At 47.1% G+C, this 12,355-nt stretch overlaps 4 non-coding genes across 4 annotated transcripts; 1 reads left to right on the top strand and 3 right to left on the bottom strand.

Annotated features, from left to right (window-relative positions):
- The first annotated feature begins 23 nt into the window (after nucleotides 1-23).
- trnat-agu (transfer RNA threonine (anticodon AGU)) lies at nucleotides 24-97 on the top strand. Its single transcript has one exon. It is a non-coding gene; the product is annotated as a tRNA-Thr (tRNA).
- Nucleotides 98-2,300: 2,203 nt separating this feature from the next.
- On the bottom strand, nucleotides 2,301-2,382 carry trnas-cga (transfer RNA serine (anticodon CGA)). The gene has a single exon. It is a non-coding gene; the product is annotated as a tRNA-Ser (tRNA).
- Nucleotides 2,383-5,519: 3,137 nt separating this feature from the next.
- On the bottom strand, nucleotides 5,520-5,636 carry LOC138228350 (U5 spliceosomal RNA). The gene has a single exon (XR_011185430.1). It is a non-coding gene; the product is annotated as a U5 spliceosomal RNA (small nuclear RNA).
- Nucleotides 5,637-10,743: 5,107 nt separating this feature from the next.
- On the bottom strand, nucleotides 10,744-10,815 carry trnag-ucc (transfer RNA glycine (anticodon UCC)). The gene has a single exon. It is a non-coding gene; the product is annotated as a tRNA-Gly (tRNA).
- Between the last annotated feature and the right edge of the window lie 1,540 nt (nucleotides 10,816-12,355).

Here is a 12,355-nt window from a genome sequence, read left to right on the forward strand (position 1 = left end):
CTGCAAAACGACAGCACTCCCAGGGCGCAGTGGCTTAGTTGGTTAAAGCGCCTGTCTAGTAAACAGGAGATCCTGGGTCCGAATCCCAGCGGTGCCTTTTTTGTTCTGTGTTCTCGAACAGAACTGGTCATTATGGACAACCGCCTACAGCTAGACCTAATTAAATGCAAGTATTCATTTCCTGTCTTTAACGCGACTTGTTTTTCTTAAAATGGATGCAACTTGCAAAACATGAAATACAAACCTTGCTAATCAGTGCTAGCGGCTGGCAAAAAAAAAAAGAAGTCAGCAATGTTTTTTTTCTTTAACCTTAACCCTGCTAATGGAGAAGAGTTAAACAACCGAGTCTATGCAGCTTAAACGGTGCGCACGTCGGGTTCTTAGCTGAAAGGGTGGTAAATCACGCTCACCCCAGTTCTTAATCTTTTAAAGAGGATACAAAATTGAACCTAGTCGCCACATCACATACATCCTGTTCAATGATAAAAAGGTAACATCTATCCTTGCTCCAGAGTAAATCTCACGTTGAAGGCATCTTTTTTTTCACTTTACCGTGAATCGGGCTCGGCTGCACAGAGGAGAGAGCAGAGCAATGAGGTCACTGGGACAGGGGAGTCACATGCTGGCGGTTTGAATACGCGGAAGATCACTGAGGGATCCACAGTATATGGACCCTCCGTGCGCCATCAGTCCGCACTCCGGACTCTGAATCCTGCCATCCGAGTTAAGATCTCGGCGGAACCTGAGGCGCAGTTCCTTCTTAAAACGTAATCTGGTGAGCATTTCTAGAATCGTACTTGTATAGATGCAGCCTTTAATGTGTTGCTAGGTTAAAATTGATGACTTCTTGTATTTCAGTAGGTAACTGCCCTCTTGATTTCAGATTCAATTTCTTTATTACAGGGGCGCTTTTATGAAGACAGAGTCATGTTCAGGTACTTTGCTTGATGGAGGAAGCTCATTTCGGACTCTGTGATCTGCTCACCTGGAAAGGTCTGCTGTACTACTAAAAGAGAGAAGTAGAGTCTGGAAGAAGGGACAATTTTATGATGCTTTGGAAGGTAGGTTTTTTTTTCTTTGAAATCGAAATGAATCAGAATATCAGTGCAAAAGACAAACTCTTGGTTTGGTTTAAAGAAATATGGTTTTAAAACAGACAAAATGTAGAAAACAGGTGTTTCTCACTTTTGGTAAAGAATGGACCGGGGGTAATAGTTTACTAGTTGCAGTGCTGAGCTCACCGGGTTGCAGTCCTGCAATGTCACACGATGGCCAGTGGCGCAATAGATAACGCGTTTGACTACGAATCAGGAGATTGTAAGTTTGACTCCTGCCTGGCTCGGGTCGTTTTTAAACGCATCGGGCTACTCCCCTAAGTAGTCTGTGCTACTTACTGCATTGTAATCGTACTCAGTAAGAGATTTCCTTCATGTAAATGAACTGCACCTGACAGCTTTAGGAAATCACCTGGGCTCAGTACGGTGCTGAGAGCTCAGCGTTGCTGTTGTTCTAATTAGCACGCACTGCATCGGCTATGAACCCGAACTTTTCAATTATTCCGATCATTAAGTCAACACGTAGTCCACATGAAAGGTAGAAATATTCTCTTGTCTGTCTCTTGTTTGTATAGAACTGAATGTCCCTGACAATGTACTGTTAGTTTTAATTGAAGAACGGCATTTGTGTTCAAATATACCAGACAAGTTTATGTAACTGCTCTTGCGACACTAAGTTGTAATTAGTCAAGAAATAAAGTCGAACAACAGCTGCGGGTTTAATTCTGAACGTATGAGATTGCAGCGCCTTTTACTTCCATTGACAAATGATAGAGATTTGAAGAGAGATCCTTCAGACCAGCAAGCAAACCCACGGCTATTTCGGTTTTCTATCTAGGCAACGTTGGTGTCTGCAATAGCATACATGAAAGCGTGATGCAATTTCTGTGGCTACATTTGTTCCACGTCATGCACAGTAAGAATGTTTCTAACACCAAATACAATGTCAACAATTAGCGATCACGCCTTCTCCTCAGTTAACCCACTGAAACCCTTGCTGTTAACAGTTCTTTAATGCGTGCTTTACGAGCACCTATATATTGTGTCGGTTCTTTCAGTTTTATTCATTAGGTTTTCAAAGGCATAAGTACAACACCAGAGGTGCGAACGCAAGATGTGTGGTTATCTGAAGAACTCATTTCCATGGCAGCGGGGCCAAGCGATTTAGCGTTTTTATAGTACCAGGAAAGGAGAAGCGGCACTTCGCCTTTGCCGCGCAGGCATAAGGAGACGTGCGGCAGACGCCATAGTCGGCAGGATTCAAACCTGCGCGGGGAGTCCCCAACGGATTTCGAGTCCATCGCCTTAACCACTCGGCCACGACTACAGCGAGTTCGCCATCGCCGCATTCCTCCTTTAATCTAACACGGAGTGCGACGTGGCTGCGGAAACCTTTTCAAAGTCGCTCTCCGTTAAAAAAAAATAAATACCTTTGACAAAATACGTGCCGGCAGACAGACACGCCTCAGAGGGTTTAAGGCTGGCTTCACGTTCAAATGATAAAGTCTCCCCGTCCGGATGTCAAAATGCAGTTTTGGCAGACAAAAAAAACAGCAACAAACCACAAATGTGGATAAGGATTTTACAAGCTGCACCACACTGCACTTTCAAAAGCATTTACATTCCTGTTAGACACAGGAATTGCCTTTGATTTGCGTGCTTACAAACGCCATGGAAAACGAAACAAAACTAAAGCCCTCAGCTCTTGCACTTGATTATAATGCCATTACGTGTCGAAGCAGGAATTTACGTCATCCTACCACTGCAACACGGGAAATAGAGGGAAATTAGCACACGCTACGAATCGTCTCAATCACTCCCTAGAGTCGTAAGGCGCATTGAAGGGTGCACCCCCATCATTAATCGTTGTGCCTCTGTGAAAGGAAAGCTCTTGAGCAGTCTTTGAAACAGCTCGGATGAAACACTTGATTGCTTCCATGTGCATCTGGAGTCCATTTCTTATTTTCACTTCACGCCGCCCAAAGCATTTCTAAAACAGGAGATTCGCATTTGGGAATGCGCCCTGCCCTACAAATAAAACAGGTCTACGGGTCTGAAACCTGCTCCACGGAAAACAGCTCTGTTGCGCATTTGATCAAAGGGAGAGTCGCTGTTCTTACTTTTTGATGACATAACACCCAAAGGGGCTTCTTTGGAGCTGTATTCCAACCAGCATCCTAAAGTTTCTTGGCGGTATCCTTTACAGTCCTCTGTTCGGTCGACAAGGACAGAAGGGGGCAGCTTTCCTCACACATACAGTGCAATGTACTGTACTGTTCCCGTTCATTGAATTCGCAGTTCTGCATCAGACCTCTAACTCGTTACATTAGCTTGGATTTAAGCCACGAAGCAGGCTTCTACTGTATAAACGTCTAGAGGAATCACAAACTATTTGAGAGGCCATCATCCCAGGGGGAACTGACAAAGTCTATCCCTAAACACCTAGTGCAGTCTCTCGAGAGACTGTCAAAAATCGCTTTCTCCGTTTGCGTTGCAAGTAAGTGAAAACGCGGTATCAACCCAGAGCCACTTGGCAGCACGGGCATTTAAATACTGTTACTGTCACTGCTCGATACCGACGTTAGGCTACTATACCATGTTCAGCCACCGCTAGAAAATGTACGGCTCTAGTACCGGAGCAAAGAACAGGAGGGCCAACACCGAACGGGCACAAGTGTCAGACAAGGAGAGCGACAAGGATGGGACTCGACCCCATGTGTGCAGAGCACAATAGATTAGCAGTCCATCGCCTTAACCACTCGGCCACCTCGTCAACAAAACTGGGCTGTCCTGACATGGGTTGGGGCACTCCAGTTGATCTTTTTCTTTTTTTTCCCTCATACTCGAGGGTCATTTTCCTGTTCCACATGCGATTTCAACATTTTCCTTGGGAGATGTCAAGCCAGCAAGCCACTACTGTGGTTCAGTGGCCAGTGTGGAGTTCAGTGGCCCTGTTGTACACAGAAAGCACATTGAGCTCCTTGGACATGAAAAGTTCCAGATAAAAGCCATTTGTCATCCTTTCTCTTGGTGTCGATGTTGCTATTGTATGTAAAGGTGGCAACTTGCTCAGCGAGCAGGCGGAGCACACACCGAATGCAGATGTGTCTGAGTGGTGTGTCCAAGTGGCTGCAAAAAGACAGCACTCCCAGGGCGCCGTGGCTTAGTTGGTTAAAGCGCCTGTTTAGTAAACAAGAGATCCTGGGTCTGAATCCCAGTGGTGCCTTTTTTTGTTCTGTGTTCTCGAACAGAACTGGTCATTATGGACAACCGCATACGTCTAGACTTAATTAAATGCAAGTATTCATTTCCTGTCTTGAACGACTTGTTTTTCTTAAAATGGATGCAACTTGCAAAATATGAAATACAAACCTCGCTAATCAGCACTCGCGGCTGGCAAAAAAAAAAGAAGTCAGCAATGTTTTTTTCTTTAACCTTAAGCCTGCTAATGGAGAAGAACCTAGTCGCCATATCACATACATCCGTTTCAACGATAAGAAGGTAACAACTATCCTCACTCCAGTGTAAATCTCACGTTGAGGGCATATTTTTTTCCACTTTACCATGAGTTGGGCACAGCTGCACAGAGGCGAGAGCAGAGCAATGAGGTCACGGGGACAGGGGAGTCACACGCTGGCGGTTTGAACACGCGGAAGATCACTGAGGGATCCACAGTATGTGGACCCTCCGTGCGCCATCATTCCACACTCCAGACTCTGAATCCTGCCATCCGAGTTAAGATCTCGGCGGAACCTGAGGCGCAGTTCTTTCTTAAAACGTAATCTGGTGAGCATTTCTAGAATCGTACTTGTATAGATGCAGCCTTTAATGTGTTGCTAGGTTAAAATTTATGACTTCTTGAACTTCAGTAGGCAACTGCCCTCTTGATTTCGGATTTAATTTCTTTATTACAGGGGCGCTTTTATGATGACAGAGTCATGTTCAGGTACTTTGCTTGATGGAGGAAGCTCATTTCGGACTCTGTGATCTGCTCACCTGGAAAGGTCTGCTGTACTACTACAAGAGAGAAGTAGAGTCTGGAGGAAGGGACAATTTTATGATGCTTTGGAAGGTAATGTTTTTTTTTTCTTTGAAATCGAAATGAATCAGAATATCAGTGCAAAAGACAAACTCTTGGTTTGGTTTAAAGAGATATGATTTTAAAACAGACAAAATGTAGAAAACAGGTGTTTCTCACTTTTGGAAAAGAATGGACCGGGGGTAATATTTTACTAGTTGCAGTGCTAAGCTCACTGGGTTACAGTCCTGCAATGTCACACCAGGGTCAGTGGTGCAATGGAGAATGTGTCTGACTATGGATTAGGAGTTTGGAGGTTCGACTCCTGCCTGGCGCTGGTTGTTTTTAAACACATCAGCCTACTCCCTAAGTAGCCTGTGCTACTTACTGCATTGTAAGAGCGATTGTGAGCGGTTTTGTTTTCTCTCTTTGACCAGCCCAGCTGCGCCCCACCCGAAGGCAGGGAAGCACAAAAATTGTATGGAACTCATTCATGCTCCTCTCCATGGAAATCTTTAGTAAAAGGCAAAAGATTTGTACGAGATGAAGAGAAACCAGAGTGCGTGGCTGGACAGCTGCAGGAGCCCAGGCCGCCTTCAAGCCCTCTGCCCTGCCGGTCGTGGTTGGCAATGCACCTGGCCTTACAAACGAGCCAGTGGGGCCCGTTCAGCTCCGGGCTCATCGCCTGCGGCTCTCGGCTTACCTGGCAGGGGAGATACCTTGATCAGCCTGTAGTTGGTGTAGTTGGATTGTTTTCTTGTTTTCTGGAAGCAGTGTTTGTTTTGCAGTTTGAGATGGCAACCTTTGGATCCCGCAAGAATGCTGTACGTTTTGAGCTTTTGGATGACCTCTTCATGGATCGTATGCAGTTAGGCAGAAAAGTGTTACAGAAGGAACTTGGCTTTGAACCTCGGCACTTGGATTTCATCTTCGCTCTCCCAGGTCAGAAAGCATTTGAGGTTGTTTTTGCTACCTATTCTCTGTTTGAACAATGTGTGGATGTGTTTGAGGCAAAAAGAGGGAAAGTTCCTGCCCTTGAGAAGATCAACTTGCAGCCTCTGACACAGAGAGAGAGGAAAACGGTGCATGTTGTTATGTTCTCGGAAATGGCAAAGACGGAGGACATTCACACCTGGCTTAAGCAGTACTGCACAGTCCACCATGGAACTGAGGTTAGAGATGTTGACGGTATAAAAACAGGAGCAAGGACATTCGAGGTTCGCTTGCTACCGGACAATGTAAATGGAGGCTTAAGGCACCTGCCCTCTACAATCCGGCTGGGCGCCTGCAATGGCTATGTTTTTTATGTGGGACAACCAAAGGTGCGTCGGCGCTGTGGTGCTGTGGGACACCTGGCATCGTCCTGCACTGTGAAATGCTGCAAGACCTGTGGCAAACAGGGACATTTAGCCTTTGACTGTTCAATGCTGCCAAAGTGCAATTTATGTGGCTCGGAAGGACACGTTTTTAAGAACTGCCCTCACGCCTACGCCAATAAACTCAAAATGAGAAAGGATGAGGCAGTGCTTGTTTCAGCCAAACCGGCCCGAAAAGCCAAAGCAAACAACAAGTCAAACAAAGAACCCTTGTTGAACAAAGAGTCTCAGCCTCCAGCCAGGATCAGTCCTGCTGTGGCTCCGGGGCCGGTGGAAGAGAAATCCACTACGCTCCCACAACCGCAGACTGCACCAGACAAGCACGAGGGTTTGAAAACCCCAGAGAACAGCGAGGACCCCTCCCCCACTCCTGCTCCTCAGAACGAGGGCCATTGTGGGGCCCCCACCGGTGGAGCGGGTCCAGCGACGATACCCAGGATTCAGCGGAGCTGCTTTTCTCAGACTCTGCAAGTGCTACAGATGCCCTCCTCTCCTCCATCCAGTCCGTCACGGAGGATCTGCAACAGCTGGTGGGTGAGGGGGAAGAGGAGACTGGTGCATCGGCTGCACCCCTTTCCCCTCAGTGCTACCAGGAGCTGGACTTGAGGAAAAGGAAAAATGACTCTGTTTTCTCCCCGAGCGAGGAGGAAGGAGAGCATGGCGATAGGGACAGCTGGAACCCCTCCACCCCTCCTTCTACCCCCTTCCTTGAAATGGACTCCGTGAACGCTTTTACTGCTGCCACCCTGATGAAGGCTCATTCAGAGGATGGCTGGCAGGAAATTGGTAAGAAGAAAAAGAAAAAGAGAAGGTAACAGGTGAGACCGAAGAGAAATGTGTTTTGTAAAGACTGGTTCCACTTTCTTATGTAATATGGCTCTAAACATAATTTCTCTTAACACCAGAGGTATCAATGACAGAGTTAAATGCCAGTGTGTCTTTGATTACCTCCAGCAGAGAGAGGGAGATGTGTTGATGTTGCAGGAGTGTGCTTTAGCCTATCAAGAGAGGTATAAAAGCTTTGAAGATAGGTGGGATAAAGGGCCTTCTGTTTGGTCAGGGGACAATAACAACAGAGCCTCTGGCGTGGCCATTCTTTTCAAAGGATGGGCTTTCAAATTGAAAAGTATTCAGAGGGTCATAGATGGCAGGTTGCTGTGTGTGGATGTGGAATGGGGGACCGTTAACCTGCGGCTAATCAATGTGTATTGTCCTACTGACGTGGGAGGAAGGGTGGAGCTACTCAAGGCACTCTCTCCCCTATTGTTAAGTAGCACAGACGTGATAGTGGGAGGGGATTTTAATTGTATCTTAGAGCACACAGACAGGCAGTCTAGCTCTCCGATAAAATTGGATTCCAGCTCACTGGCCCTGCAAAACTTAGTTCAAGACTTTAAACTCTCAGACACATATAGATGTATATATCCCACAACAGCAGGATATAAATGGTCAGGGAGGAATAGCAGCTCCAGAATTGACTATTGCTTTGTCTCAGAGAGAGTGAAAGTTGTTGGGGTCACTCTTCAGCCTGTCTTCTTCTCAGATCATCAGGCTTTAGGGTGTAGAGTGGAACTCAAGGGCGGGACTGTCTTTGGCCCAGGCCTCTGGAAACTCAACACTAAGCTGCTAGAGAACGAGGGGGTAGTATCCCGCTACAAGGAGAAACTATCACAGTGGCTGTCCTTGCAGTGTCTGTACGGGTCAGTAGGAGAGTGGTGGGAGGAGGTGAAGGTGAGGACAAAGGCCTTTTTCATGGCTGAGGGAAGGAAGGCTGCTGCCAGACGGAGAGGAGTGCTAGCCAGGAAACAGAGGCAGCTGCAGCGTCTCTACACGATGATGCACAGTGGCTTCGATGTGCTCGAGGATATCACCCTTTTAAAAAAGGACATCCGGAGCATAGCCGAAGAAAGTAGTCGAGTGCAGTTCTTGGAAGAAAATGAGAAGTGTTCTCGCCTCTTTTTCAAGAAAGTGGAAGGCTCCAAGTCTGTCATGGAAAGTGTAGTTGATGAGGAGGGACGAGAGAGAACAGAGCCGAGTGCAATCCTCTCCTGCACCGAGGCCTTCTACTCAAGACTGTACAGCTCTACAGAGGTAAAGGATGAAGAAATTCATTTTTTTACCTCAAAGCTAGAAAACGTTTTGAGTGAAGAAGATAGGGAAGTACTTGAGAGGGATTTGACAATAGAAGAGCTGAGACAGGCTATGGAGAGCTTACAGAAGAGGAAAACTCCGGGTGCTGACGGGCTCCCTAAAGAATTTTATTGCACCTTTTGGGATCTGCTTCAGGATCCGCTACTGCTCCTATTCGAGCGAAGCTATAAGACAGAATTGCTGCCTGACTCCTTAAGAGAAGGCACTATCTCTCTCTTGTTTAAGAAAGGAGCAAAGAATGACATAAAGAACTGGAGACCCCTCAGCCTGTTAGGCGTGGACACTAAGATCCTGTCCAAAGCCCTTTTCCTGCGCCTACAAAATGTAGTGGCCTCACTGGTAGGGAAAGAACAGACTTGTGGGATAGCAGGACGCCTGATGAGCGACAACCTGGCCTTGTTGAGGGATGTCTGTCTGTACTCAGAGGATCGCTCCCTCCCTCTGTGCATTTTAGGTGTAGACCTAGAAAAGGCCTTTGACCGCCTAAACCGGCAGTACTTAACATTGGTACTTGAGCACATGAATTTTTGCCCCATCATGAGAAAGTGGATTAACCTGCTGTACACAGGTAGCAACAGCAGAGTAATGGTTAATGGCAATAGATCACACCCCTTTGAAGTCTGTTCAGAGGTGAGGCAGGCCTGCCCATTATCCCCCTTGTTATTCGTTTTGGCTATGGAGCCCTTAGCCTGTGCCTTGCGCCAGGATCAGGCCATTAATGGGATACCAGTGCCTGGAAGTGGGGGAGGAGAGGTAAAGACATCTCTATACATGGATGACCCTGCTCCTCTCTGACAATGCCTCAATTAGCAGAGCTCTGCAGTGCTGTGATCGTTTCTCTTTGGCTTCATCCGCAAAAATTAACAAATCTAAGAGTGAGATTTTTTATCAGAACTGGAGGGAGCCAAAAGAAGGACATGATCTCAGGCTGCAAGAGAAGAGAATTAATTTACAGGTGCCATTCCCCGGCATTGTGGCCATTGTCGGTGCTCACACGCGATAAGATAAGGCGGAGGAGAGTGGGGCATGCCCAGCGGCAGACATTCAAGGAGGGGGCAGTGCGAGGTGAGGTGAGGTGAGGTGCGACACCCCGGAGCCCCGACGCAGCTAATGCGGAGCACTTGTTGGACTGGCATCGAAAGGACGTGTGCGCACGGAGCGAGCCTTCCCTGCGGCGGAGCGCGGGAACTTTCTCCCCCCCTCCCGCTGCAGGAGTTGTGTGCGCTGCAGCGGTGCCGAGAGAAAAGCACAGAAGGCAGCAGGCTCTGGAGAGCAGGTAAGAGATGGAGCCTTGTGGGCAGGCGAGCAGGCCCGTTTTTTGGAAATTGCTGAAAAGGTTTGTTCGGTGTGTGGCAGGCGCACGTCGCGAGCTTGCGTGGCGATCTGCCGGTCTGGAGTTATGCAAATGAGGCCGAATTGCATCCCGGGACATGCTGCGAATGCGCAACGGTGACTGCAGATGTGTAGGAAACGGTGCGCTCGTTTTCTTGTTTTGCCCACACTTTTGAGTGTTAGTGTGGCGTGTGAGTGTGTGAAAGAGTGGGCCCAGCAGGAGGCGGTGGCGTGCAGGGCAAGGAGGTGGCCTAGGCTGCGCAATTTGTGCTGTGGGTGCGGGCCTCTTGCAACTTGGTTTATTTGGTTTATTTATGGTTCGCATAAATAAAACCGGAAAAGAGGAATTTATTCTGCTTCCTGTGCGTGCAGTAGTTACAAAGTTGAACGTCTTTACACGATCTGCTGCAGTTTTCAGTGGGTGGGCTTTGTCAGATGGCTTGGAAAAACGCACTGTGTTTCGGCTCGGGAAACATCATGAGCAGTGTCCTGCATGTTTTCTGTGTATAGCTGTCTTTTAACGCATACAGAATTCATTCGAAATCATTGATTTCTCCAATTAACAAGGGTCGCTTTTTGAACCTGCCAGAAGCATTCTTTCAATGTAACAGATTTACTCCGGGGAAAGGCAGCATGACATTGAGAGTAGCTCAAGCTTTCAGCACCCGTATCGGACTGCGTGTATGCAGACACCGCTCAGAATCCCCTGTAAGATTCTCCTTCAATTCTGTTTTGCATTCCGTTTTTCAAAAGGCTGCGCTTTGCTAGTCACAATCCAAGGCTCATGACAGCATTTGAAACCAATCGCCACTGCGTTGGCCGGGAATCGAACCCGGGTTAACTGCTTGGAAGGCAGCTATGCTCACCACTATATCACCAACGCACGCCAACAGGTGCCCTGCAGGACACCACCAGAGAATGCTCACGATTTCGGAAGCTGTCTCCGGGACGTGGTGATTCCACACATCCTGAATAAATCATGATATTGTTAGTTGCTGTAGCTAGACGTTCAAATGAGTTTCATGGCCAGATGGACTGTTTCCTCCAGCGGTATAGTATTGCAGTGAGACAGCACGATGCCTGCAAGACTGTCACGCTAAACGCCACAGATTGTGTTTGTGTTGGACAGTTGGACCCTACAGTTGGACCCTCGTCGACAACCTGAATAGCTTATTCAGAAGCAGTGCTGGACCGGGAACGAACCAGCTTCTTCCCAGGCACAAGAGTGACTTGTGAGGACTCGCGGTCACACTCTGTGCATAGAGACTTTCTACCAGCCAGCCGGACTGCTGGTAGATCCCCTCGGAGCAACGACTGCCCTGCGCGCCGCAGTCAGATTCCTCCGCCCGTCCTACTCCGAGCTGCACCTTGACTGGTTGGCCGGTAGCCAGAGGACGCCGGGACAACGCCCATTGGACAACCGCTGGAACAGAGGCTGCAACAGAGCCTGTCAGCTGGTTTGGTGTTCGTGCCGGGAAATTCCAAATCCATACACAGCGGATAAGTAAACCCCATGTTCTACATTGCATCTCGAGAATTTAATTGTACCTCAACACAAGTTGTTATCAATTTAATTCATGAGTAATGTATTTACTTCCGAGTTTAGAGTAACAGTGGGTAATAACACTGATTAGCGATTTGGTAACCGAACGATATATATTGACATATATTCTCTGTTGTGTATCTCTTTGTGTTTGCATCTCTTCGGGATTATATACCTTGTATATTGATAACCCTCACAGTAAGGTCTGCCACTCGTATCCAGGCAGACTAGTATATGTTTGGTGCACAATTTATATTAATAAATGTATCTAGTGTATTGAACCCCTGTGTGTGCGTTGTTAGTTGTTCTGACGATTGATTTTCTAAAAGCCCCAACGAACAACCTTGTGATTACTGCTACAATTAATAATTGTCTCAGTAAACCCATCAAACCATTACATTTAATGGCGTCCCTGGGTGGGTGAGTTTAGAATGAAATGAGAATCAGTCGCACAGAATAACTGAAGTTCAGCACAGCACCGCGGCTTCTATACGCGAATACCGGGTGTGCTGATAACTGCGTAAAGAAATCCCCCTGTTTTCTAGCGTTTAGTGTAACGTGTGCTGATTGGAAATCCATCTGCTCGGGTGTCTAGATTCCATACTGTATTTTGGAAAAAGAAAAAAAAAAGTAATACTCTTAAAGTTTCTCTGACGTAATGACAATGGCTGCTAAAATGTCTGAAGTGGAGTCGCTTATAAGTACTATTTCTAGCGACGACAATCCTGGTTACTGGAGTGGTATCGAAAAGTTGAACTTTGATGATATTGAGAAGCTGCAAGTAGATTTAGTAGCTAAGGTAGCGAACCAGCTTAACACAGGAGTGTCTGTGAACGCAGTTCTGGTCCTATCGAGTTTCACCTTAAATCTAGCTAAACAG

Source organism: Lepisosteus oculatus, unplaced genomic scaffold, assembly GCF_040954835.1.
Source record: "Lepisosteus oculatus isolate fLepOcu1 unplaced genomic scaffold, fLepOcu1.hap2 HAP2_SCAFFOLD_40, whole genome shotgun sequence".
NCBI classification, from domain to species: domain Eukaryota; kingdom Metazoa; phylum Chordata; class Actinopteri; order Semionotiformes; family Lepisosteidae; genus Lepisosteus; species Lepisosteus oculatus.